The sequence below is a fragment of the Choloepus didactylus genome, chromosome 17 (assembly GCF_015220235.1).
Source record: "Choloepus didactylus isolate mChoDid1 chromosome 17, mChoDid1.pri, whole genome shotgun sequence".
In the NCBI taxonomy this organism is placed as follows: domain Eukaryota; kingdom Metazoa; phylum Chordata; class Mammalia; order Pilosa; family Megalonychidae; genus Choloepus; species Choloepus didactylus.
Window position 1 is genome coordinate 29509840 of NC_051323.1, and position 26870 is coordinate 29536709.

Here is a 26870-nt window from a genome sequence, read left to right on the forward strand (position 1 = left end):
AAGTGTTTTTATTCTATTGGGAATGAAGGGTGGGGAAAGTCAGAGAAGCTTAAGATACAGCCCTTGAAGATAGTCCAGTTATGGGAAAAAATAATGTTTATAAAGAAAAAAACAAACATGCGGCAGCCTATGTAGGGGTTCAGAGGAAGGGAGCAAGCTTCTGGATTCCTCCAGCTTGTCCCTATCGCAGCTGTGAGTGTGGAATATAGGAAGGACTGAGGGCCTTGAGACTAGAGGAAAAATAAGGCTTGAGTTGCCTAAATCCAGGAGTCCTAACTGAATCTTCTCCACCTCAAACCAATCCATCAGCATGTCCTGTTGCCTCCTCTTCAAAATATCTAGAATCCAACTATTTTTCACCCCCACCTCCACTACCACATCTCCCACTTGAATTATTCTAATACCCTTCTATGTCATCTGCCAGCTTCCATTATTGTAGAATGGCCCATACTTCAGAGATTTTTTTTTTAAAAGAGGTACCACCACCACTCTCATACTCAAAACCCTCCAGTAACTTGTCCCTCACTCAAAATGAAATCCTGACACCTAAACAGGATCTTTAAGACCTTTTATGATCTGGCCATTGTCTCCGGGGCCTTACTTCCTGCCCCGCTCCTCCTTGCTCATTTCTCCCCAGCTATATACTAGCTTTCTTTCTGTTCTTAGAGCGTATGGAGCTCATTCCTACCTCCGGGACTTGATGCTTGCTGTTCCCTACCTGGGATGCTCTCCCTCAAGTTCATGTGACTTTCTCCCTCACTCCAACCAGGTTTCTGCTCAAACCTCACCTCAGAGAGGCCTTCTTTAATCACTGTCAAAAACACCCCTTCCACAATACTGTTTTAAAACTTCAACTTCTATGTGACACCAAGGGAAGAGATGGTAATCTGCAGCAGGATCTGTATTTTCTGTAGTACACTAAACAATTTCCTTAGTCAGCTTGTTCAAACACCATGATTACGTGAAACTTTGAACAGAAAGTGAGATCTGGTAGGTTTGCACAGGTTAGTGTGAAACAGCGACACATCCCAGAGTAATTTGGGCAGAGAATAAAAATATACATGCAGAACCCCCCTGAGGAGCTGGGGGAAAATGTGGAAGTATTGGACTTCCTCACTTGGGTTGTTGCTGATGTTCTCATAAGCATTGAGGACTGGTGGTTTGCTGTGCCAAGCCCTCTATCTCGGGACTTGCCCTCGTGAGGCTCTTTGCTGCAAAGGAGAGGCTAAACTTGCTTATAATTGTGCCTAAGAGTCTCCCCTTGAGTGCCTCTGTGTTGCTCAGATGTGGCCCTCTCTCTCTAGCTAAGCCAACTCAGCAGATGAACGCACTGCTCACCCCTCTATGTGGGATCTGACTCCCAGGGGTGTAAATCTCCCTGGCAAAGCAGGATATGACTCCCGGGGATGAATCTGGATCTGGCATCATGGGATTGAGAAGATCTTCTTGACCAAAAGGGGGATGGAAATTGGAACAAAATAAAGTTTCAGTGGCTGAGAGATTCCAAAAGGAGTCGAGAGGTCACTCTGGTGGGCACTCTTATGCACTATATAGATAACCCTTTTTAGGTTTTAGTGAATTGGAATAGCTAGAAGTAAATAACTGAACCTATCAAACTGCAACCCAGTAGCCTTGACTCTTGAAGACGACTGAATAACTATGTAGCTTACAAGGGGTGACTGTGATTGTGAAAACCTTGTGGATCACACTCCCTTTACCCAGGGTATGGATGGATGAGTAGAAAAATGGGGACAGGGACTAAATGAAGATTGGGGTGGGATGAAGGGGATGATTTGGGTGTTCTTTTTTGCTTTTGTTTTTTATTCTTATTTTTATTCTTTCTGGTGTAAAGAAAATGTTGACAAATGGATTGAGGGAGGCAAGTGCTTGGGGATGAAACTGATACTTTGAGCCAGTCTCTATAGGGCCACTCGTGGCCACATGTCACCACAATCCCGGCATGTCATGCTGGCTTGACACTCCAAGTGCAAAGTAAAAGTCATTGTTTCTTCTCTGGAGGGTGCACATTTATAGAATTGATTTCACAAATCTGGTAACATGGCAAAAGATGCTGGTCTAATAGAAGCCAATGGAGAACTAAAGGTCTTTATAGACCAGAATCTCAGTCCTGGAAAAGGCGTGGTATCATTAGTAGCCATTCATCCTTCGACAGTAGACACCCTGGGAAAGCAACTCTTGCCAAAAACCTTTGGACAGTCCAATGTCAACATTGCACAGCAAGTAGAAACACAACAGAAAAGGAGAGAATGGCAAAGGTCTGAGGCATTTTTCAGTGAAGATTTGTGAGAAAGTTCAGAGGAAAGGAACCACTTCCTATAATGAAGTGGCAGATGAATTGGTCACGGAGTTCAGTGTTGCTGATAACCATATTTTACCAAATGAATCAGCTTATGATCAGAAGAATATAAGATGACAAGTCTACGATGCCTTAGATGTCTTAATGGCGATGAACATTATCTCCAAGGAGAAGAAAGAAATCAAATGGATTGGTCTGCTTACTAACTCGGCTCAGGAATGTCAGAATTTAGAGGTACAGAGAAAGAGAAGACTTGAAAGAATAAAACAGAAACAGTCTCAACTTCAAGAACTTATTCTACAGCAAATTGCCTTCAAGAATTTGGTTCAGAGAAACCGCCAAGCAAAGCAGCAAGCGAACCAGCTGCCTCCCTCCAACTCCGTCATCCACCTCCCGTTCATCACCAGCAAGAAGACAGTGATCGACTGCGGTATTTCTAAGGACAAATTTGAGTATCTGTTTAATTTTGACAACACGTTTGAAATCCACAATGACATAGAAGTATTAAGTGAACGGGAATGGCTTGTGGATTAGAATCAGGAAGCTGTTTGGCCGAAGACCTTAAAATGGCAAGAAGTTTTGTACATAAAGCTCTGGAACCTTATGTGACAGAAATGGCTCAGGGATCGATCAGCAGTGTATTTGTCACATCATCAGGTTCAACGTCAAATGACACAATGCTTTCTGCCAGTGACTTGACCAATGGTGCAGACGGGACATTGGCCACAAGTGCCAGTGGGTCTCAGTACAGCGGCTCCAGGGTGGAGACACCCGTGTCTTATGTTGGGGAAGATAATGATGATGACGATGACTTCAGTGAAAATGATGATGAAGACTGATTTTCTTGGCTTGTAGACTCCCCTTCCCCCTTCAAATGCAGCTTCAGGAAAAAATTGTTAGGGAAGAGAAACTTGTTTTTTTTTTTTTATTGTGGGTTTTCCTGTTTCTTTTTGGCCTACTCCCAATAAGATATTGGTAAGCTATTGAATTTAGATGTGCACTTCCAATAAGCAAGCAAGGATGGTTTATCATAGGATTTTTTAAAATGTGGTGTGGATGTGTGTTTTGACACCAGTGTGCTGATGCAGAATTTTTATTTACTTCTTAGAATTTTGTGTTTTCATTTTCTACGTTTTTTTTAAATTCAGAGTTCATTTTTGCCCCCTAACAATTCTTGCTGAGTTTGCTGAAGAAATTGTACTTCATCCACATCAATGACAATAAAATGCTATCCTTTTGTGGAAAATGGTACACTGAATGGCCATTTATTTGCAGTGTGTTTTGAATGGTGCCACTAACTGATGAATAGCAAGATGACATAGCAAGTTTTTATTTTGTCAAATCATGCAGTGTCCAAAGAACCAAGCAAAATAGCAAAGCTCTACTTTTTTAAATATTAAGCTCCATAAATTTTATTATGCCTTATTTTCCCTTAAATTGTCTAAACTATTGTGATTCCATCAAGCTTATACTTTTTTTTTTTTTTTTGGCTCTATTTTGCAGCAAATTAAAAAGGTTTTTTTGTTTGTTTTTGTTTTTGTTCATTTGATAAAAGTTTATTGCCATGCTTTTGCAGCTATATAAACTATCTTGAAGGCTTCGAATGGTTTATTGCTTATGGTAAAATTTGCCTGATTTCTTACAGGCAACGTTTGGAAACTTTTTATTATATAGTTGTTTGCATACTTATAAGTCTATCATTTAAAGACATGTACTGAAACAAACATTGTATTTGTTTCGTAAGCATCTTCCTGTAATCTATTATAAAGTTGAAATTAAATATAGAGAATGTATTAACAGTTTTTTAATTCAAAATTTGTCAATCATTTTTAATAGTTCTTTTTTTTTACAAAAAGAAAAAAAGGAATTTCAGGACAGGCAGTAGTCTCTTTTAAAATTTATTCACAAAACAATTAACTGCACAGTTGCTGTTAGCTGCCTGTTCCAAAATGATAGTCTTTTTATTGAAACACAAATAAACTTTCCTGTAATATTTTATGGAATATAAAGAGACTTTAATTGTTTGACTTGTTTAACTTGGCACTTAGTTTGTTTTAATAAAATGTGCATGGGCATTTAAAAAAAATGGATTGGGGTGATGAAGGCACAACTCTATGATGGTACTGTGAACACCTGATTGTACACCATGGATGATTGTATGGTATGTGAATATATCTCAATAAAACTGAATTTAAAAAAAACACACCCCTTCCTGGACGTCCCACACTCATGGATCAAAAAACTAAATATTGTTAAGATGTCAATTCTACCGAAATTGATTTACAGATTCAACACAATTCCAACAAAAATTCCAACAGCACAGTTTACAGAAATGGAAGAGCCAATTACCAAATTTATTTGGAAAGGTACAGAACCCTGAATGGCCAAAATCATCTTGAAAAAGAAAAATGAAGTTGGAAGACTCCCACTTCCTGACTTTAAAGCATATTGTAAAGCTACAGTGATAAAAACAGCATGGTATTGGCATAAAGATAGACTTATTGACCAATGGAATCAAATAGACAGTTCAGAATTAGATCCTTACATTTATAGTCAATTGACTTTTGTTAAGGCTGCCAAGTCCACCCAACTGGGACAGGGCAGTCTCTTCAAAAAATGGTGCTGGGAGAACTGGCTATCCATATTCAAAAGAATGAAATAGGACCCTATGTTATACCTTATACAAAAATTAACTCAAAATGGATCAAAGACTTAACATTAGAGCAAGGACCATAAAACTCCTAGAAGAAAGTGTAGGGGAGCATCTTCAAGATCTTGGAGGAGGTGGTTTTTTAGACCTTTCACCCAAAACACAAACAACAAAAGAAAAAATAGATAAATGGCACCTCCTCAAAATTGAATACTTGTGTGCTTCAAAGAACTTTGTCAAGAGGGTGAAAAGGGAGCCTACTCAATGGAAGACAATGTTTCAAAACCACATACCCAATAAAGGTTTAATATCCAGGATATATAAAGAGATCCTACAACTCAACAATAGAAAGACAAACAATCCAATTTAAAAATGGGCAAAACCACACAGCAGGTGAACTCACTGCCCTCCCCTCTATGTGGGACATGACTCTCAGGGGTAGAAATCTCCCTGCTAATATGGGACATAACTCCCAGGGATGAGCCTGGACCTGGCATCGTAGTATAGAGAAAATCTTCTTGACCAAAAGAGGGAAGCGAAATGAAACAAAATAAAGTTTCAGTAGCTGAGAGATTTCAAATGGAGTCGAGAGGTCACTCTGGAGCGCATTCTTATGTGCTATTTAGATATCCCTCTTTAGTTTTTAGTGTATTGGAATAGCTAGAAGGAAATACCTGAAACTGTCAAACTGCAACCCAATAGCCTTGATTCTTGATAATGACTGCGTAACACTGTAGTTTACATAGTGTGACTGTGTGGTTGTGAAAACCTCGTGGCTCACGCTCCCTTTGTCCAGTGTATGGGCAGATGACTAGAAAGATTAAGGCAAAAACTTAATGAAAAATGGGGTGGGATGGGGGGATGGAATGTTTTGGTGTTCCTTTTTACTTTTATTTTTATTTTTATGTTTTTGAGTAAGGAAAATGTTCAGAAGTTGATTCTGTATGATGGTACTGTGAATAGTTGATTGGTACACTGTGGATGATTGTAGTGTATGTGAATATATCTCAATAAAACTGTATTTTTTAAAAATGGACAAAAGACATGAATTGCCATTTTTCCAAAGAGGATCTGCAAATGGATAAAAAGTACATGAAAAGATATTCAACATCACTAGCTATTAGGGAAATGCAAATTAAAGCTACAATGAAATATCATTTCACACCTACTAGAATGGCAACTATTTAAAAAACAGAAAACTACAAGTGTTGGAGAGGATGTGGAAAAACAGAAACACTTATTCACTGTTGGTGGGAATATAGAATGGTGTATCCTGCTACTGGTGTATACCCAGAAGAACTGAAAAGAGGGACATGAACAGACACTTGCACACCAATGTTCAAAGCAGCAATATTTACAATTGCCAAAAGATGGAAATAACCCAGGTGTGCATCAACCGATGAATGAATAAACAGTCTATACATTAAATGGAATATTTTACAGCTGAAGAAGAAATGAAATCATGATGCAGGTGACTACATGGATGAACCTTGAGTACATTATGTTGAAATAAGTCAGATACAAAAGGACAAATATTGAATGACCTCACTAATATGAACTCAAACTAGCAAACTCATGGTGTTAATATCTAGAACATAGGTCATCAGAAGATAGAATGTGGGCAGAGAATGGGGAGCTGATGCTTGATTTGTGCAGAATATGTAATAAGGCTGATTGTAAATGTTTGGAATTGGATGGAGGTGACAGGAGCACATTATAGTGAGTGTAACTAATAGCGATGATATGTGGGTGTGATTGTGGTTGAAAGGAAAGTTTAGGGTTGTGTATGTCATTAGAAGGAAAGCCAAAGGATGAAACATGGGCTGTATAATACTGTGAACCCTCTTCATGGTGAAAATGTTCTAGAATTGATTGTGGTGATATATGCACAACTCTGTGAATATACTAGAAGACAGAGATTGTACACTTTAGGTGGATTGTATGGTATGTGAATTTATCTCAATAAAAACTGCTTTAACAAAAACACCCCTCCCTCTCCCATCACTTTCTTAAGCTTTTCTTCCAAGCACGTAGAACTAGATATTTTTATGTTTATCAATAGATTATTACCCACCACTAGAACATAAAATGCACAGAAACATACCTTGATCTAGTTCATTGCTATATCTCCAAGGTGGAGAATAGTGCCTGGCAAATAGTAGCTGCTCAATAAATATTGGCTGACTATGTAAGCAAGAGACTGTCAAGTATTTGACACCATATGTCACTTGGACAGGGCAGAAGACCAATAACCATAAGACCATAGGAGCAGTGTGTTTGGGGGGGTGGGGGCATGGGGGTATTACAGGGAGAGGTTTCAACCAAATATGAGGAATCTAAGATCTAAATACATCCCAGAACAAATGTGTCCCTTGTTTCCAAAGATAATAACAGAGTCCTCTCAGCAAGCACAGGTACAGAAATGATTCACATATTCCGTAGGACAGTGGTTCTCAAGCTTGGGCGTGCATCAGAATCTCCTGAAAGACTTGAAAAATACAAATTGCTGGGCTCCACCCCCAGAGTTTCTGACTCAGCAGGTCAGGAGTGGGGCCTGAGAATTTGCATGTCTAACAAGTTTTCAGGGGATGCTGATGATTCTGGTCTGGGAACCCCACTTTGAGACCCATCAGTGCAGATTTTTGGACTATATAATCACTTAGGTTCAGTTTCACCCAGGGAAGCCCAGGGTAATAGACTTATTTGAGAATGGCCAGCAGGCCTGTACCTTCTGATACCACATGCATCCTAAGAGCTGGTCGTTGCTCCTCATGTGTCACCCCCCACTTGCAATATCATCACCAACCCTCCCTGAAGAGCTCCTTACCCTCTTAACTAAATTCTTCCAAATTCACACCTCATGTCCTTGGTGGAGCTTTCCCTGATTACGAGAGGTCCTCCCCTTCTACACACCTGCAAACCATTCTCACAGTTGAGACAAGTGATCTTATCTCCTCATCACTCTATGTGCTTGTCTCAGTTCCTCTCACACCAGAAGCAGAAGGGCAAGTCCAAGTTGTAAACACCTTGTGTGTCCCCTGCTAGGGCTCAGAAGCACGGCTGGATCAAGATCACCATCCAGTCTGCTGCTCATGTGCCCCCAGCATCCCCAGAGAGGGTCCTGGCCTCTGAAACTCATCGCTCACCAAGCAGCCCTCAGTGGTGTCGAGTGAGCACCAGGACTCAACTTTGTTCTGGGTCATTAAGATTCTAGATACTGCTGGAGACAGTAAGCAAACAACAGTAGAAAATTCATTCTTCAGTCCTAAAGCTTCTAAATCTAGGCCTGCCAGATACCTACCAAGAGCAACTTCCTCCTTATTCCTTCTCTGGGAACTCACAGAGTTGTCAAAGGCAGAGCATGTGCAGATGGGGTTCAGCCCCAGACAAAGCTGCTGCACGGCTCAGCGAGGTGGTACTGCAGTGTTCTCACAGGTGGCTGCACATTAGAATCACCTGGGAAGCTTGTAAAATCAGAATCTCTTGGGGTGGGACCTAGGTGTTAGGAATCCCGACATTCAGCCAAAATTGAGAAAAGCTGCTGTGTTCTCCCTAACCTCAAGCCCTTAGCAACACCTGTGTGGCCAAGGCAGAGTTCTCCATCTTTCTTGGATCATTCACTGGGACTCTGAGGAGCTTGCCTGGTGCTTATCTGTCCCATGTTGCCCAGCATCAAGAAACTCCTGCTGGAGTGTGACTCCCGGGGATGAATGTGGACCCGGCATCGTGGGACTAAGAGTATCTTCTTGACCAAAAGGGGGATGCAAAATGAGATGAAATAGTTTCAGTGGCTGAGAGATTCCAAATGGAGTCGAGAGGTCACTCTGGTGGACATTCTTATGCACTATATAGATAACACCTCTTAGGCTTTAATGTATTGGAATAGCTAGAAGTAAATACCTGAAACTACCAAACTCCAACCCAGCAGTCTGGACTCCTGAAGACAATTATAGAATAATGTAGATTACAAGGGGTGACAGTGTGATTGTGAAGACCTTGTGGATCACACCCCCTTTATCTAGTGTATGGATGAGTGGAGGAATGGGGATGAAAACTGAAGGACAAATGGAGTGGGATGGGGGGATGATTTGGGTGTTTTTTTTTCACTTTTATTTTTTATTCTTGTTCTGGTTCTTTCTGATGTAAGGAAAATGTTCAGAGATAGACTGTGGTGATGAACGCATAACTATGTTATCATACTGTGGACAGTGGATTGTATATCATGGATGATTGTGTGGTGTGTGAATGTATTTCAATAAAACTGAATTTAATAAAAAAATAAAAAGAAACTTCTGCTGGACCTCATACAGTGACAAGAAAACCTTTAAGTAGAGACCTAACACCAGGACAATGGGCTTCTTCACAAGTCCCAACCTCAAGAGTAAATCTCCATTAAATAGAACTGTCAGTGTTGAATTCCTAAAAGTCCAAGAGCCATGCCTCCACCCTTAAGTGCTTATCCTAGTATTTGGTTAGAGACAAAACTATGTAAGGGGCTGGCGGAAACTCCTCCAGCAGACAGAGGACAGTCAGCCTCAGCTGCCAGCATGCTGGGCACTAGGGCTGACTCTGACCTATATTTTCTCTTGATTCCCTGGAGTTTGGGGATAAGTATAGAAGTAGAAGAAGCTAGAATAGAAAAATTAGTCTTTAGTCTTAGAGAGCTCACACACCTCCTCCTTGCTTGTTTCCTCATAGGCCGAAGTTCCAAAATGTTGATGACAACGTAGACTGTATACCCATCTCTGCAAACATACCTGACTCGGCTGTCATTATCCATCTCTTCTTCAAGAGGGATTCTGCTTGGGTTCCTATCATTTCTCTGCCTCAGCGAGATCACAGACTTCCTGAGATCGGCGGCTATGCCTTCCTGACTGTCTCCTGTAGTGAAGCCATGCAGGGTCTCCAGAAACATTGATTGGTTGGTAGAAAATAAGGGCCGAGACTCTTGGAGAAGAAAGCTGTTCTTCCTCTGAGCCCCTAATGTAAAGACCTGGCTCCCAGAAGACTTGGCTTTGCTTCCAAGATGCTAGGAAAGGGACAAACCCAGGTTCACTCCCCTCCTCAGAGTTTAACTTAGCAATTCAATCAGAGTGTTTGGAGACCAGTAGGGTGGAATTTAAATCCTGTCCCCACCATTTCTCTAGCTGTCTGACTTTAAACAATCGGGTTCATTTCTTTAGGCTTCAGTTTCCTTATTTCTAAAATCAGGAAAATACCAGCCCTCTCACCGGTCTCTCTTGAGGATTAAACGTTATTAAGCACACAGTGTGCAGTATGTTGAGAGAGCTCAGTTTGGGGTCGTTATTACAAATGTTACTCACCACCATCCAGGGGTCCAAAGTCTGGCAGGAGATTCACTTCCCACCCCCCACCCCACCCCCCAATTATCCAGCAAAGAACTGCAGGTAGCCTGTGCCACCCACCCCACCCACCTCCACTGCCAGGGCATCTAGAGAGGCTCTGAACAAGACCCTGACGCATGCAGTTTGGGGGCCTGGCGCCAGCCCACTTCCCACTCAGGACATAGCCAGGTGCCACCCAATCCTAGATAGCCCACCCACCCCTCAACCCTGGGAGGGAGGGAAGCCAGACCCTCTGCATTTGGGGCCTGGGCAGCCCCTGCACCTCATACCTTCCTCCTGGGACCTCAGAGCCTGACCGGACTTGGACCTGGACTTGGGGCTGGACCTGAGACCTGATCATGGATATGGGCCCAGGGCTGGCCCTTGAGACGCTTCCATTCCAGCCACCATGCAAGAGACGGAGACTAGGAGGAAGAGTATCCTCGTGGGGAGCAGGGACCCCATCCTGAGGGGGCTGCGCCCCTTCCCCCAGCAGCAGGGCCTGAGGTCCAACACAGCCTCCCTCTTTGGGCCGCTCTGGCCTTCAGGGGTGAGGTGTGGGTGGGGGTGTCATTAACCAGCGATGCATCTGTTCTTCATTATCTACAGCGGGGACAGAGATGTAATCAACACTGGGGAGATGGAAGATCCCCAAACCCTAGAGTTCCCACCAAAGTTGCCGGAGTCAATTCTTCTCACCCCAGCCCCCATTTCACACCAAACGCTGAAAGCAAAGAGTTTGACAAGCCTATAGATTCTTCTTTGCCTGTTTCTCAGGGAATCTCGCCACCCAAACATGGCAAGGCTAAGACTGGGGATTTCCCTGGAATGAAAATAAGATGTACATGGACAACTGCTTGGGCCAGGGCGTCACTTGTGCCCCCAGCCTCCCTTTTTCTGTACCCTCCTCCCTTCCCCCTCATCTCTTCCCATCCTCCTTCCAGACGCACCACTCCCCTCCCACAAAACCTGCTCTCAGAAACCAGCTGACTCACCTCTGTGTGATATCAGGCCTGATGTCATCTCTCCCACCATAATCCTGGCTCTCTGGCTGGGATCTCAAAGCCTCATAGTCACAACTTTTATCGGATTAAAAGCCCTAGAGGAGATACTGGTGAAGGGTGGGGGAAGAGGAATCCTGGGATCCTGGAATTATGCTAAGAGAATCTTGCCCTTTCAGTCCCCTGCCACCCTGAAAGTGCTGGCCCTCAGTGACCTGCTGGGCCAAGGCCGTTTCTCCCTCTACACTTCTCTCAGCATCATCTCTGCCATTCACAGGCCTTCTGCCGACATCCATGCCTGGTGTCTAATCCTTTCCTCCAGCCTTCATATCTCCGAGTGCCATGCCTGAGTGTCAGGCTGGCTGCTGAATGCTCAGTTTCTACCTAGACATTGGGAGCCCCCTTCCCCACACTCTGCCTGCCTCAACAGCTGCACCTCCTCCCAAGGCTTGAACGGTGGCTCTGACATCTCCCCAGTCACCCAAGCCCTCTTCTCTCTCCCTTGCTTCCCACGGCCAGTGGACCTTAAGTCACACCTGCTGGGTCCACCTTCCACCTCTCCATCCATCCCACCATTGCCTTAGTTGGACCCCACAACCCTCACTTACCTGTGATATCATTCTATGCTAAATATGAGTTTTGGGAGCCCTTGTGGGTGGTTTTTCAGCATACAAAAGGATATCCCAAAATCACTTTTTCAAAAATCAATAAAACATTTTAATTGCACTGGGTAGCTGGCAGGGGTCCAATAAATGGTTTAGGGGCATACAGGTAGTAGTCTTGGTATGTGTTGGGGATTGAATCATGTCCCCCACAAAAGACAGGTTCAGGTCCCAGCCCTGCTCCAATGGGTGTTAACCCATGTGTGAATAGGACCTTTGAAGATGTTATTAGTTCAGGTGTGCCCAAACTGAATGAGGGTGGACTTTAACCCAATATGGCTGAAGTCCTTATAAGTAAAGGAAATTAGACACAGAAAGAGAAAGCCACAGGAAGAAGCAAGAATGTAGAGGGCGATTAAGGTAGCATGCATGAAGCCCACCTTCAGCTATGCCGGAGATGTGCAACATGGCCACCAGGGCTGATACAACAATAGCTTAAGTTACCCTCAGCCTTCTTTACGGAAGTAGTTCACGCCAAAAGTGCTAGTTCGCGCCAAAAATGCTAACCCTACATCTGCCATCCACCCTAGCAACAGCAATCACCAATCCCAGACCGCTACCTGTCCTTATTAGCCACCCCCTCTCCCTCCAGGGCATATATACCCTGCCTCTTCAATAAAGTTTTGCAGCTTGATCAGAAACCTGTCTTGCTGTCATTCTTCGCGTCTCTTGTCCCATACCATTCCTCCCTCACAGGTATCAGAGCCTCCGTTGATCGTCCCGCGGGCCGGGACAACTGGTGTCCAACGTGGGGCTCGGAGTTCTGTGAGAGACGGAATGCCGCACTCAAGGAGAGAGGCCTCTCACACTCACTGCACCCGGGATCACCGCGAGGAAGCGCGCTCGCGAGACAGATCCGTTCACCAGTCGATCAGTGCCGGCGAAAGGAAGAAACGGAAAGAAGAAAAGAAAGCAACAAAAGGTAAGCCCCCATCCCCAACATGGGACAAGCAATCTCCCAACATGAATTATATATTAGTCAGGTCAAACAATCGCTCAAGGCACGAGGAACTAGAGTTAAGAAAAAAGATCTCACGTGCTTTTTTGATTTTTTGTTAAAAACCTGCCCTTGGTTCCCTCAAGAAGGTACTATAGACCACCAATGCTGGCTAAGAGTCGGCGACTGTTTAAAAGATTATTCCTGGACCTTTGGTCCTGAAAAGGTCCCAGTTACTGCCTTTTCTTATTGGAATCTAATTAATGAAATCCTAAGAGTCCATTCTTTAGCTCCAGACATTCAAAACCTCTGCAAAAAAGGAGAGGAAGCTTTAAGAGAGCACTCTCGTCCCGCTTCAGCATGCAGCTCAGTAATTATTAACATACCTGAAAACCCCCTAAACAAAAACCCCAACAGGGATAGGCCAAATACCCCAACCAGTCAAGCTAGTCTATCGCCCGATCAGCACAATATCGAACCAGAGGCTAAAATTTCTCCCCCTTTGGAGGAACCGGAGGCTAAAATCTCTCCCTCTTTGGAGATCAACTCCCTTCCTCCGTTTCGGCCACCCCCTTACGCACCCGATTTTCCAAAACCATATTCTCGTTTTTATCCAGTCACGTCCTTACCTCAGTTTCGTGCTTTGGAAGAGGCCACAGAAAACCTCCGGCTACATGCCGATAACTTTAGAGAAACTTTTAATCAAGAGCGGCCGCGGGTCGGCAACTCAAAGTGTTGCAGCCCTTGTGCTTCCAGAAAATGCCCCCTCATCACGTCCCCATTGCGCTCACCACACCTACGCCTTTCCAGTTACACGTAGTCAAACCCAAAATGGCGCTGCCAGCTCCCAAAATGGCGATTCTAGTAGCCAAAGCGAGGAAAATGAACAATCAAATCCCCCTAGTTCTAACGAAGAAGAGCAGGAAGAAGCTAGTACTACCTCAACAGTTAAATATAAAAAACTCAGTTTAAAATATTTAGAAAAATTTAAAAAGGCAGTGAGTGATTATGGCGCTACCGCCCCCTTCACGCTCACCCTATTAGAGAGTCTCAGTGAAAAAGAACTCACTCCTAACGATTGGTCCCAATTAGCCAGAGCTGCCCTGTCCGGCGGTGATTTCCTGTTGTGGAAATCCGATTATGAAGAGCATTGTAAAAAGTATGCCACCCGTAATGCCCGTAAAGCCACCTCTAAAACCTGGACATTAAACAAATTTTTAGGTCAAAGCCCCTACCATCAGAATAATAAGCAGGCTCAATTCCCCCCAGGTCTCCTAGCGCAAATACAAACCGCTGCGCTTAGAGCATGGAAAAAACTTCCGCAAAAGGGTGCCGCCACTGCCTCTCTTGCTAAATTAAGACAGGGGCCCGATGAACCGTATAGCGAATTCCTTAGCCGCCTGCAAAGCATGGCTGAGCGCCTATTTGGGGCCAGCGAAAACGAAAGTGATTTTATTAAACACCTGGCCTATGAAAATGCTAACGCTGCCTGCCAAGCAGCAATCCGCCCCTTTCGTAATACCAATCTTAATAATTACATAAAGCTCTGTTCTGGCATTGGGCCCACTCAAACTCTTGGAATAGCCATTGGTGCTGCCCTTCAAAATTTTGCAGCGCAGCATAAAAATTTTACGGCACAAGCAAAGCCTCCAACGTGCTATAACTGTAAACAACCTGGCCATTTTTCAAAAAATTGCCCTGTGCCACAAACCAGTTCCTCCTTACCCATTACTAATAAACCCCCATTGCTGCCCTCTATTTGTCCCCGCTGTAAAAAGGGGTTCCACTGGGCGTCTGAATGCCATTCTCGAGCAGACATAAATGGCCAACCCCTTAAGCCTAAGCCCCAGGGAAACTTCCAATGGGGCCGGCCCCAGGCCCCAACCAGAATGAACCCAGGGGCAGTACGGTTCGTTCGACCATCCTCAGTCACAATACCAGCTCTCCCCACCATAAACCATGCTGCCGTGTCGCAGACTTATGGAGAGCACAGCAGGAAGCACAGGGATGGACCTCTGTACCACCTCCAAATCAATATTAACCCCAGAAAACAGTCCTCTCTTCATACCAACGGGAGTTTATGGACCACTGCCCCCAAATACCTTTGGCCTCATCTTAGGAAGAGCCAGTACCGCCCTTCACGGGATTCAAATCACCCCACGTGTGCTGAATAATGACTTTAAAGGTGAAATACAAATAATTGCAGCCACCTCAAACAATATTATCCCTATTCCTTCTGGCTCTCGAATAGCCCAACTTATAATACTCCCCATTCAGCATATCAACTCAAACTTCAAAAAACTCCAATGCCCTACAGAGGCCCCTGGATCCTCCGATATTTTTTGGGCACAACCAATATCCCATAATCAGCCCATCTTACGATTAAAGTTAAATGGTAAACCGTTTGAAGGAATTTTAGACACAGGGGCTGACGCCATAATTATATCCTCAAATCACTGGCCTAAATCCTGGCCTCTCACGGCCGCTGCCACCCACTTACAAGGAATAGGCGAAGCCACAAATCCCCTACAGAGTTCACAAACCCTTAAATGGGAGGATGAGGAAGGAAACACTGGTACAGTTATACCATATGTTATCCCCCATCTCCCCGTCAATCTATGGGGCAGAGATATCTTAACTCAAATGAAAGTTTTTATGTGCAGCCCTAGTGATACAGTTACTGCTCAAATGTTAAAAATGAATTTTCTCCCTGGCAAAGGCCTAGGCAAAGCTAATCAAGGAATAAGACAGCCCATCTCTATAACACCTAATATAGCTAGAACAGGACTCGGGCTCTCCCAAAATTTAGCCTGACGGCCATTGACATCCCTGTACCCCATGCTGAAAAAATCTCTTGGAAATCCATAGAACCAGTATGGGTTGATCAATGGCCCCTAACTCAGGAAAAAACCTTAGCGGCTATAGAGTTAGTACAGGAACAACTTAATGCTGGACATATTGAACCTACTCAGTCCCCTTGGAACACTCCTATTTTTGTTATAAAAAAGAAATCAGGCAAATGGAGACTTTTGCAAGATTTACGAGCTGTAAACAAAGCAATGTTGCCCATGGGAGCACTGCAACCTGGCCTCCCTTCACCAGTTGCTATCCCTAATAATCTTCATAAAATAGTCATAGATTTAAAAGATTGTTTTTTCTCCATACCTCTTCACCCGGAAGACAGGCAACATTTTGCCTTTAGTGTTCCTCAAATCAATTTTCAAGGCCCTATGCCCCGATTTCAATGGAAAGTCTTGCCACAGGGCATGGCCAATAGTCCGACTTTATGCCAAAAATTTGTTGCTGACGCCGTTAACCCTGTCAGACAACTATGGCCACAGATCTACATTCTCCATTACATGGATGATATCCTGTTAGCGAGTCAGGACATGTGCAACCTACATTCTTGTTTTCAAGACCTTCTTAAAAATTTAACAGCAAAAGGTCTTCAAATAGCCCCTAACAAAGTGCAAACTTCAGACCCCTTTTCTTATCTAGGGTTCGAGCTTTGGCACCAGCAAGTTTTAACACCCCGCATTCAACTGCGAACCTCCCATCTACTAACGTTAAATGACTTCCAAAAACTTTTAGGGGACATTCAATGGCTTCGCCCCTACCTAAAGCTACCCACTGAAGCTCTTCTGCCACTCAATAATATCTTAAAAGGAGACGCAAACCCCTCCTCTCCCCGAAGCGTAACTCCAGAGGCAATGCAGGCACTTACCATCGTAAACCAAGCTATCCAAAATCAAACTTGCTATCAAATAAATTACCACCAACCCTTAATTTTTATAATTCTTGCTACAACCCACACACCTACAGGTGTATTCTGGCAATCCAATTTAAAACAACCAAACGGGCAAGGCCACCCACTACTCTGGGTTCACCTTCCAGCTACTCCAACAAAGGTGCTCTCACCATATATTTCTCTTATAGCTGCCCTCATAACTAAAGGCCGACAAACTAGTCGCCAATTGTTTGGGAAAGACCCTGATTCCCTTATCGTCCCGTACACCCAAGATCAAATCCATTGGCTTTTTCAAACCAACGACGAGTGGGCTATCGCGTGCTCTTCATTTCTAGGCAATATTGATAACCATTACCCCAGTGATCCATTAATCCAGTTCGCTAAAATCCATCAATTCACCTTTCCAAAAGTCACTAAAACAAAACCAATAAACCCTGCTATCTTAGTCTTTACTGATGGTTCAGCAAATGGGACCGCAGCATATGTCATCCAAGGCCAAGCATTTTCCATGCAATCCCCCTATACCTCAGCTCAACTCGTCGAGCTCTATGCAGTCCTGCAGGTCTTTTCCCACCTGCAAGACCAACCTTTTAATTTATACACTGATAGCGCGTACATAGCTCAGTCTGTACCGCTATTAGAAACAACTCCATTTATCAAACCATCCACCAATGCAGTCCCCTTATTTTCAAAGTTACAAAAATTAATTCTCAAACGGCAGCACCCCTTTTTTGTGGGGCACCTCCGTGCCCACCAAAATCTACCAGGTCCCCTTGCGAAAGGCAATGCGCTAGCAGATGCTGCCACCCAATTAATATGTCCCAATCTTTCTAATTCTCTAACCTTAGCTTCCCAAGCCCATGCCCAACACCACCTAAATGCAAACACCCTCCGCCTAAAATTCAATATTACAAGGGAACAAGCAAGGGAAATTGTTAAAGCCTGCAAAAACTGTGTAACCCAACTGCCAGTCCCTCATTTGGGAGTTAACCCAAAAGGGCTTATCCCAAATGAAATCTGGCAAATGGATGTCACCCACTTTGCCAGCTTTGGGCAACTCAAATATATTCATGTTTGCGTTGACACATATAGTGGATTTATTCAAGCTAGTTTGCAAACAGGAGAAGCTTCAAAACATGTTATTTCTCACTTGCTGCATTGTTTCACCATTTTAGGCCAGCCTAAACTCATTAAAACAGACAATGGGCCTGGATATACTGGCAAAAATTTTCAAACCTTTCGTCAGCAATTACAAATTAAGCATATTACGGGAATACCATATAACCCCCAGGGCCAGGGAATAGTAGAACGAACACACCGCACCCTAAAAAATGCTTTGTGTCGCCTAGCCGAAAGCACTCTCAACCTCACAAAACAACGTCCCCGAGACCTTTTACATCATGCTCTTTTTGTTCTTAACTTCCTAACTCTGGATGATAAAGGGCAATCTGCAGCCGACAGACATTGGCATCCCAAAACACAGATGCAACAAGCCACTGTTATGTGGCGTGACCCCTTAACGTCAGAATGGAATGGGCCTGACCCCGTGATTATTTGGGGACGAGGCTCTGCTTGCATATACGACCAAAAGAGGGAAGGTCCTCGCTGGCTTCCAGAAAGGCTAATAAAACATATTAATTCCTCATTGCCAAAACAAACCCCTGAGACACTTCCCTCCCCTCTTCTTAATGATAACCTTTCCAGGGTAGAAGCCTCTCCCTGAGAAAAATATCTTTCTTCTCTCTTCCAGCGCATCAATAACTCCCGCTATAACCCATCCGGAGACGACCAGCCCGCACACAACCGGAAGTGGAAAGAAGTCCTGCTTACAGGTTTATTCCATCACTAATCACATGAATTACCACTTGAATTATTATTGGCTTTTACTAATTGGTTTTTTGGCCTTGCTGTTTGCAGCCAGATTAGCAACCGTTGCCCCAAAAGATTGGAACCCGTTAGAAAAAATCCTGCTTGCTATAACATATTTGTGCGTCGTAGGGTATATCACTCTGCTAGCTTGCTTCCCTTAATAGAAAGAACCAATAGCCTCTATTAGTATGGCTTTGTTAAGCCTACTGCCATTTAAAGTTGCCACCTTATATTTTCTCCTGCAAAGTGTGCGTGCCACCTTCGGCAATTCCAACCCCCATCAGCCCTGGAAATGGACTCTAGCGCGGTGGGAAGATTCCACAATTATACGAACCAATATCACTATACAAGCCTCCTTTTCCATTAACGCCTCCGATCTATTCACCCCAGGTCACTTTCCTACCAGTCTTAACCAAGCCCAATATTACATGTGTCCTCAAGTAAATCTTAAAAAACCGTATTGCAATTCCCCCAACAAGTATTACTGCCCGTACTGGGGGTGTGAAACATTAGCCACTGGATGGAAACCTCCCATCTCTGATCGTTTTCTAACCCTTACAGAAGTTCCTATCCCTGCGTATCCAACCACGGCGTGCCTACATTTATGTCACTCACCTGCCCAAAAAAACTTATGCTCACTGTGCAGCTTCCTACTAATCCCTCTTGGCTACTCGGTTGAACATGGGGCTTCCGAATTTACGTTACAGGAAGCGACCCAGGGTCCCTTATATTAATAAAGAAGGAAGCAGTACAACAAAAACCATCCGCCATTGGACCAAATATAGTGCTTGCGCCTCCAGCTACCTCTCCTATCCCTCGCACGCCGAGCACGCCAAGCAAAAATCCTTCCAAAATTCATTCCACTACTTCCCCCTCTACTAACATTTCAATATTGTCGTCCCCAACCCCTCCCATGTCGCTTAATACACCACTTTGGCCAATACTCCAAACCGCCTTTCTCTCTCTAAACTCCTCCCAACCTAACCTTACTCACAGTTGTTGGCTGTGCTTCTCTGTCAAACCCCCTTATGATGATGCTATAGCTCTTAATGTCACATTTAATATTTCCAATGAGGACAATCCTCCACAATGTCCTTGGAATGCAAACAGAAAAATCGGCCTTACTATGCAATCCGTTCTTCACTCTGGGTATTGTGTTGGTAACATTTTCTCCTCCTCCTTAGAAAAGGTCTGTGCACAGTCGTCCTTTCCAGAAGGTAAATTCTGTATTCCCCCAATAGGGGCAAAATGGCTGTGCTCTTCCACGGGGCTTACTCCTTGCGTATCAGCAAAAGCCCTCACTGAAACAGGGGAAATGTGCCTCTTAGTGGCTGTGCTACCCCATGTCCTCTTCCATGCAGAGGAAGACCTTTATCACCACTTAACCGCGCAACCTCCAACCATGCTAAGAAACAAAAGAGAAATTATCATGGCTGTCACTATTGCTTCTCTTTTAGGTATTGCTGGCCTAAGCACTGGAACCGCCTCTATTATCCTCCACAACCAAGGCTTCTCCCACCTAAGAGCTGCTATAGACGAAGATTTAGCCCGCATTGAAACCTCCATCACCCATCTTGAAAAATCCCTTACGTCCCTATTGGAGGTTGCTCTCCAAAACAGGAGAGGTTTGGATCTGCTTTTCCTTAAGCAGGGAGGGCTTTGTGCTGCACTGGGCGAAGAATGTTGCTTTTACGCTGACCATTCTGGCATAGTTAAAGATTCTATGACCAAACTTAGGGAAGGAATTGAAAACCGCAAACGTGAGCGAGAAACCCAAGGAAGTATCTCCTGGGGGCTCAACGGAATTCTCCCTTACCTCCTCCCTATATTAGGCCCCTTTATAACCATACTCCTTATAATATCTTTTGCACCTTGGGCCATAAAAAGAATAATACAGCTAGTTAAGGACCAAGTTGATTCTGCCCTAGGCAAGCCTATTCAAGTGCATTATCACCGGCTTCACCTCGCTGACCAAGGTGTGGATCCAGAAAACCTACCTGCTACCCACCCTTTCGGGTAAGAAGGCCCCCTCCTACGGGAGCAGAATATAACTCGAAAGTATGCTTCTAGCTTATGCTATAATTGGTACCACTGGGTGCGAGGCAAAGCACTGCAAAGGAGGGCCAAAACAATTAAAGGCCATTTTCGAGCTCCTTGAGAAGTATGCCTCATTTGCATAGGGGTTCGCTCTGCACAAATTCCCCTCCCCAGAAAAACAGAAGCCACAAACAACTTGGGGAATGAGGCATCTACTTCCCCCAGCAGGTTAATGCCAAAAGAATGCTCAATCAGCATTCTTCCTCCATCCTTTTGAAAAACAAAGGGAGGAGATGTAGAGGGCGATTAAGGTAGCATGCATGAAGCCCACCTTCAGCTATGCCGGAGATGTGCAACATGGCCACCAGGGCTGATACAACAATAGCTTAAGTTACCCTCAGCCTTCTTTACGGAAGTAGTTCGCGCCAAAAGTGCTAGTTCGCGCCAAAAATGCTAACCCTACATCTGCCATCCACCCTAGCAACAGCAATCACCAATCCCAGACCGCTACCTGTCCTTATTAGCCACCCCCTCTCCCTCCAGGGCATATATACCCTGCCTCTTCAATAAAGTTTTGCAGCTTAATCAGAAACCTGTCTTGCTGTCGTTCTTCGCGTCTCTTGTCCCATACCATTCCTCCCTCACAGGTATCAGAGCCTCCGTTGATCGTCCCGCGGGCCGGGACACAAGAAGCTAGACATCAATGGAACTGGGAAGAGAAAGGAGAAGACATCACCAAGTCAACTGCCAGATGACAGAAAAGCCAAGGACCAAGAATCACCAGCAGCCAGCCCCAGAATGCCAGTCTTCAAGGAAAAAAGCACTGCCTTCCCAGTGCCTCAACTTTGGACTTTGAGCCTCAAAACTGTGAGCCAATAAATTCCTGCTATTTAAGCTAAAAAAAAAAAAAAAAAAAAAAAAAAATCAATAAAACGTTTTAATGTTACCAATTCAAAAATCTTCCTTTAGTTTTTAGGTTCTTTTTAAGAATTTGTTCCCTATTTACAACTTTAGCAAATTCTATCAAACATCTTTAAGGATGTCCTTCACTAATGTTTGGTCCCACTTATAAGTTTAATTAAAACATTCAAAATTAAAACTACATTTATAAATTTAATATATGAAGCTTATTTTCTAAATACCTCTATTATCTGACTTAAACAAAACTTTCCCAAGAACTTTTTAAAAATGTATAAACCTAATAAATTTAAACTGATATAGTAACATTTAAATTTGCCAAAGTGCTCCAACGCTATATATAAATTTATTAATTTTCAATTTAAAATCCCAAGTCTAACTCCATTACTCAATTATACTTTTCAATTAGAATTATAAACCTCCCCTATTTCTCTAATAGATCAAATATTCTCAAACATTACAAGTATTTAAAATGCCAAATGTGCAAAGAGTATTCTTAGCATAAAAGAAGTAATACTACAGTTTACTTTTAAATCCTTTCTATTCTTCATTTTAAGTTTTTCAGGGCCTAGAGATGTTTTCCGAGAGAATAGTGTTTTCCAGACTTCCTGGAACATAAGAATCACCCGGGGGCATTTGTTAAATGTACAGATTCCTGGGCCTCAACTCAGCTCCAATGAATCTGCATTTCCAGGGAAAAGACCAGGTAAACTGCACGAAAAAGACCAGAATTTATTTTATTACCAGTAAGTTTGGAAACACTTAACTTTGGGAAAAATTGCCTTCCTAGCTCTCGAGGGACCAGATTTTTTTTAATTCAGTTTTATTTAGATATATTCACATACCATACAATCATCCATGGTGTACAATCAACTGTTCATGGTACCATCTTATAGTTGTGCATTCATCACCCCAATCTATTTTTGAACATTTGCCTTACACCAGAAAGAATCAGAATAAGAATAAAAAATAAAAATAAAAAAAGAACACCCAAATCACCCCCCATCCCACCCTATTTTTCATTTAGTTTTGTTCCCCATTTATCTACTCATCCATCCATACACTGGATAAAGGGAGTGCGATCCACAGGGTTTTCACAATCACACTGTCACCCCTTGTAAGCTATATTGTTATAGAATCGTCTTCAAGAGTCAAGGCTACTGGGTTGGAATTTGGTAGTTTCAGGTATTTACTTCTAGATATTCCAATATATTAAAACCTAAAAAGTGTTATCTATATAGTATGTAAGAATGTCCACCAGAGTGACCTCTTGACTCCATTTGAAATGTCTCAGCCACTGAAACTTTATTTTGTTTCCTTTTGCAGCCCCCCTTTTGGTCAAGAAGATGTTCTCAATCCCACGATGCCAGGTCCAGATTCATCCCCGGGAGTCATATTCTGAGTTGCCAGGGAGATTTACACCCCTGGAAGTCAGGTCCCACGTAGGGGGGAGGGTGGCAACGAGTTCACCCGTCGAGTTGGCTTAGTTATAGAGAGAGGGCCACATCTGAGCAACAAAGAGGCACTCAGGGGGAGACTCTTAGACACAATTATAAGCAAGTTTAGCCTCTCCTTGCAGCAACAAACTTCATAGGGGCAAGCCCCAAGACAGAGGGCTCAGCACATCAAGCCGTCAGTCCCCAATGTTTGTGAGAACATCAGCAACAATCCAGGTGAGGAAGTCCAACACCTCTGCATCCTCCCCCAGCTCTTTGGGGGGGGGGGGCGAATATATATTTTTATTCTCTACCCAAATTACTTTAGGATATATTGCTATTTCAATCTAATCTATACAGACCTACCATAGCTCACTTCCTATTCAAAGTTTAGGGACCAGATTTTGTGCAGGCCCTGACTGGTCTTTTGTGGGTATCTCTGAAAAGACTCCCCCACCCCAAACCCTTATTTACCTTCCATTTCAGGGTCATTATAAATTAAATTTTCAAGTCAGATTACAGACTGTGGCTAGACCCTCACCACTTGATTGGATTTTGCATTTCTCTGGCTCTTTTATAATGTCTCCTTCTATCTCTAAGGAATTTTGAGAATAATTTTTCTCACATTTTTCCAGGCTCCTCGCACCCACACAACACTTATAGATATTAAAAGTGATGCCCCATTGCATCCTGGCAGCTTCCTGGGCTCTGCCTGACTTCTCAGTCACAACTTCCAGGTTCTGGGAAAGGGCTCCTTCTGCAATGCCCAACACAGGGGCCCATTTTATTTTACTTACCAGACCAGAACTCACCCAGCTAATCCCCTCGGTCCCCCTGGCCTGGTCCCAAAGGCCCAGTTCACAGGTGCTGCCTGCCTCCTCCCCAGCCCCTCACTGTCCCTCCCAGCGGCCTGCCCAGCTCACAGAACCCCCGCAGTTCTGCAAAGAGGAAGCACCATAGCTTACCTGGTGCCGCACTCTGGGCCAAGTCCTTTGCACACATCATTCCATAGAGTACTCAGGACACCCGAGACCACCCACTCACATCCCCAGGCCTTGGCACCTGCCGTATCCTTTGCCTGAGATGCCCTCTCCTCACTCTCAGATTCCCACTCACACTTTAAGACCCAACTAAGTGTTTCCTCCTCTGCCAAGCTTTCCTTGGCTACCCAAGTCCAGTCCATTTCCCCAATTTGTGTCCCTGCTGACTTAGTAGATACTTATTTACTCACACAGGCAATGTTCGGTGGGGTTGGTAAGGCCAAGGGCCCTGTCTTTCAGTCACCATTGAGGCCCCAGCACCACACAGAACCTCACTCATGAATTGAAGGACACTCCCTCCTCTCCCCGAACTCCATCAATCAAAGACAGACTGAATTTCTTCCCCTTGGGCTCTCCCCACCCCTCTGCCTCCCCAGCCCTCTCTACTGCCAGGGCACAAACCATCTTCATTTCATTAGGCTAAAAGAGAACAATTTAGCCACTTCCCTGGGATCACTGCCCCAGGCCCCAGTGCCCGAAGGCTTCTTCCAGCAACCTCAGTGACTGGTGGTCCAAGTGTGGCCACTGGCCAAGACCTTTCTCCAGTAAGGGAAGTGCAGACAAATGCCCATGATGAACAGATCCTGCCAAAGAGGTCCGACATGAATTGCCTCTCCCCAGCCCGGCTGAGTTGGAGAGAGCACAAAATACCTATGTGAGCCGCACCGTGCAGGCTGGTCTGCCCACATGGGCTGCCCTTGGGCTGGCTCCAGGCTGGCCTGTGGATGGCTGGTGTCAGGCTGTTGCTGAGCCGTTTCATGAGCCTTAGCAAGTATCAGTTTTTTCTTCCAGCTTTCTGTGTGGGGAAGCAGCAATCTCCATTAAACTTAACTTGAACAGAGGGGGGCAAGTTTCAGAATGTGTTTTGGAGCCTGCCTGTCCCCTCTTGTCAGGAGAACATTCCTTGCCAGGACATTTAAGTCTCAATGGAGATTTATTTCTATTCAGGCCCCATGTCAAAACTCAGGGGATGTAACTCATTTAATGTCTAGCCAAGAGAAATGCTCGGAGGTTGTCAGCATTTCGGGGCAGGCACCCCTGACTGGCTGGAGCACAGGCCAATGCTTGCTGAAGACATGGCCAGAGGACAGTCTACAACAGATTTGCTGGGCGGAATGCGGCCTGTGTGTTAACATGTAGATTCCTAGCCCTGCCCCAGATGTTTTGGGTCTGAGCCTCTGGGACATAGAGTCTAGAAATCTGCCTTATTAACAAGCCCCACCCACCTCGGGTAATTCTTGTGCTCACTAAAATTTACAAAGCTTTGCCCATCTAGTCCAATGATAACAAGAAGTCAACAGGCTGCACTTTCCTAAAGCAGGAAGAGAAAACTCGTTTCAGTTCCAGGGTCCAGAGTTCAGCAATGTAAAAGAATCACAGTCATCAAAACACCTCCATGGGAAGGCCTGGCCACTTCAGCTCACCCATGAGCCACTCTGAGGGGCCACATATGCCTCCGGCTGGCAGCTCCTTGCGGACTCGAGCTGCTTTGGCTCCTGGCCCCCTCCCTGCATCTTCAAAGCCAGCAATAGCACAAGAGTCCTCACCTCACGTCACTCTGACACTGACCCTCCTGCCTCCCCTTCCACATTTAAGAGCCCTGTGACTATATTGGGTTCACCTGGATAACCCAGGACATGCGCCCCTCCTCCAGGCTCAGCTGAACCTGGAACCTTAATTCTCCTCTCCTGGGTAACCTAACATGGTTGTATAGTCTGGAAATTAGGTTGTGGACATCTTTTGGGAGACATTATTCTGCCTACCACACCCATGTCCATTGTAGAAAATCTAGCAATACAGAGAGAATACACAAATCATTTCTAATCCTACTTCCCAGAGACAAACTCTGTCAGCAGTTTACTGTATATTCTTCTAGTCTTTCGCTAGCCCAAAACTTTTGTTTTCTTTGTAAACTAGGTTTGGATGATACTATATATAGTGTTTAGTGGTTTGCCTTAATAAGATGAATATTTTCCATGGTATTAAATATATTTCTACATTTCATTTCTAATGGCTATATAGTATTTCATTGTGTGGTTGTACCATAATTACTTAACTAATTTAGTTAATCTCTATAATTTGTCTCTAACTTTTCTTTATGCCTAGTAGCCCTGTGGTATCCATCTTTGAGCTGAAATCTTTGTACACATTCTCAGAATACATTTCTTAAAAGTACCCCAAAGGTGACTTGCTCTTATGAAGCTTGTTACTGCAAAGGAGAGGCTAAACTTGCATATAATTGTGCCTAAGAGTCTCCCCCTGAGTACCTCTTTGTTGCTCAGATGTGGCCTCTCTCTCTCTAACTGAGCCACCTCAGCAAGTGAACTCACTGCCCTCCCCCCTACGTGGGACCCGACTCTCAGGGGTGTAAATCTCCCTGGCAATGCAGGATATGATTCCCAGGGATGAATCTGGACCTGGCATCATGGGATTGAGAATATCTTCTTGACCAAAAGGGGGATGCAAAATGAGACAAAATAGTTTCAGTGGCTGAGAGATTTCAAATGGAGTTGAGAGGTCACTCTGGTGGACATTCTTATGCACTATATAGATAACACCTCTTAGGTTTTAATGTATTGGAATAGCTAGAAGTAAATACCTGAAACTACCAAACTCCAATGCAGCAGTTTGGACTCCTGAAGACGATTATACAATAATGTAGCTTACAAGGGGTGACAGGTGATTGTGAAAACCTTGTGCATCACACTCCCTTTATCTAGTGTATGGATGGATGAGTAGAAAAATGGGGATGAAAACTAAATGACAAATAGGGTGGGATGGGGGGGATGGTTTGGGTGTTCTTTTTTCACTTTTATTTTTTATGCTTATTCTGATTCTTTCTGATGTAAGGAAAATGTTCAGAAATAGATTGTGGTGATGAATGCATAACTATATGATCGTACTATGAAC

At 44.0% G+C, this 26870-nt stretch overlaps 1 protein-coding gene and 1 pseudogene across 1 annotated transcript in view; one reads left to right on the forward strand and one right to left on the reverse strand.

Moving 5' to 3' along the window:
* The window catches only part of EHBP1 (EH domain binding protein 1), an 870491-nt gene that overhangs the window by 663422 nt on the left and 180199 nt on the right, over positions 1-26870 (reverse strand). The gene's annotated exons all lie outside the window — the stretch shown is intronic.
* LOC119512417 lies at positions 2059-3156 on the forward strand (annotated as a pseudogene).